Genomic DNA, 1104 nt, shown 5'->3' with positions numbered 1-1104 from the left:
AAATCTGTCCCCGCAGAATTATGCAAATTTAGATGGCCAAATTATGCACACAAAAAAAAAAAAAAAGAAGCAAAATTATGCAAAAATTATGCAAGTTACCATAACACCATTCGCGACATATTTTGCACTTTTTCATGCTTTATTTACAGAAAAATTGAAAACAGAACATATCAGTATCAGTAATTTGTTGTGTATTTGGAATGAAAACAATGCACGTCAGTCAGAAAAAAACAACAACCAAGAAATATAACCTCTGTAACTTTCAGCTGTAGATCAAGATCTATTGTTTTTGTTTTTTCTTTCTATTATTATTATTATTATCATTATTGTTGTTGTTATTATTATTATTATTATTATTATTATTATTATTATTATTATTATTATTATCAATATTGTCATGCTATTATTATTGTCACAGTCATTGTCATGATATCAACATTATTGTCTCAGTCATTATCATTATGTGGTCATTATTGTCACTGTCATTATCATTATGTCGACATTATTGTCACTGTCATTATCATTATGTTGTCATTATTGTCTCAGTCATTATCATTATGTTGACTTTATTGTCGCAGTCATTATCATTATGTTGACATTATTGTCACTGTCATTATCATTATGTCGTCTTTATTGTCACTGTCATTATCATTATGTCGTCTTTATTGTCACTGTCATTATCATTATGTTGACTTTATTGTCACAGTCATTATCATTATGTTGACATTATTGTCACAGTCATTATCATTATGTCGTCTTTATTGTCACTGTCATTATCATTATGTCGTCATTATTGTCACTGTCATTATCATTATGTTGACTTTATTGTCACTGTCATTATCATTATGTTGACATTATTGTCACTGTCATTATCATTATGTCGTCATTATTGTCACTGTCATTATCATTATGTTGACTTTATTGTCACTGTCATTATCATTATGTTGACATTATTGTCACTGTCATTATCATTATGTCGTCTTTATTGTCACTGTCATTATCATTATGTTGACTTTATTGTCACAGTCATTATCATTATGTTGACATTATTGTCACAGTCATTATCATTATGTCGTCTTTATTGTCACTGTCATTATCATTATG

This window comes from Aplysia californica, unplaced genomic scaffold (genome assembly GCF_000002075.1).
Source record: "Aplysia californica isolate F4 #8 unplaced genomic scaffold, AplCal3.0 scaffold01587, whole genome shotgun sequence".
In the NCBI taxonomy this organism is placed as follows: Eukaryota; Metazoa; Mollusca; class Gastropoda; order Aplysiida; family Aplysiidae; genus Aplysia; species Aplysia californica.
The sequence above is the reverse complement of the archived record's forward strand: the minus strand, read 5'-3'. Positions refer to the sequence as shown.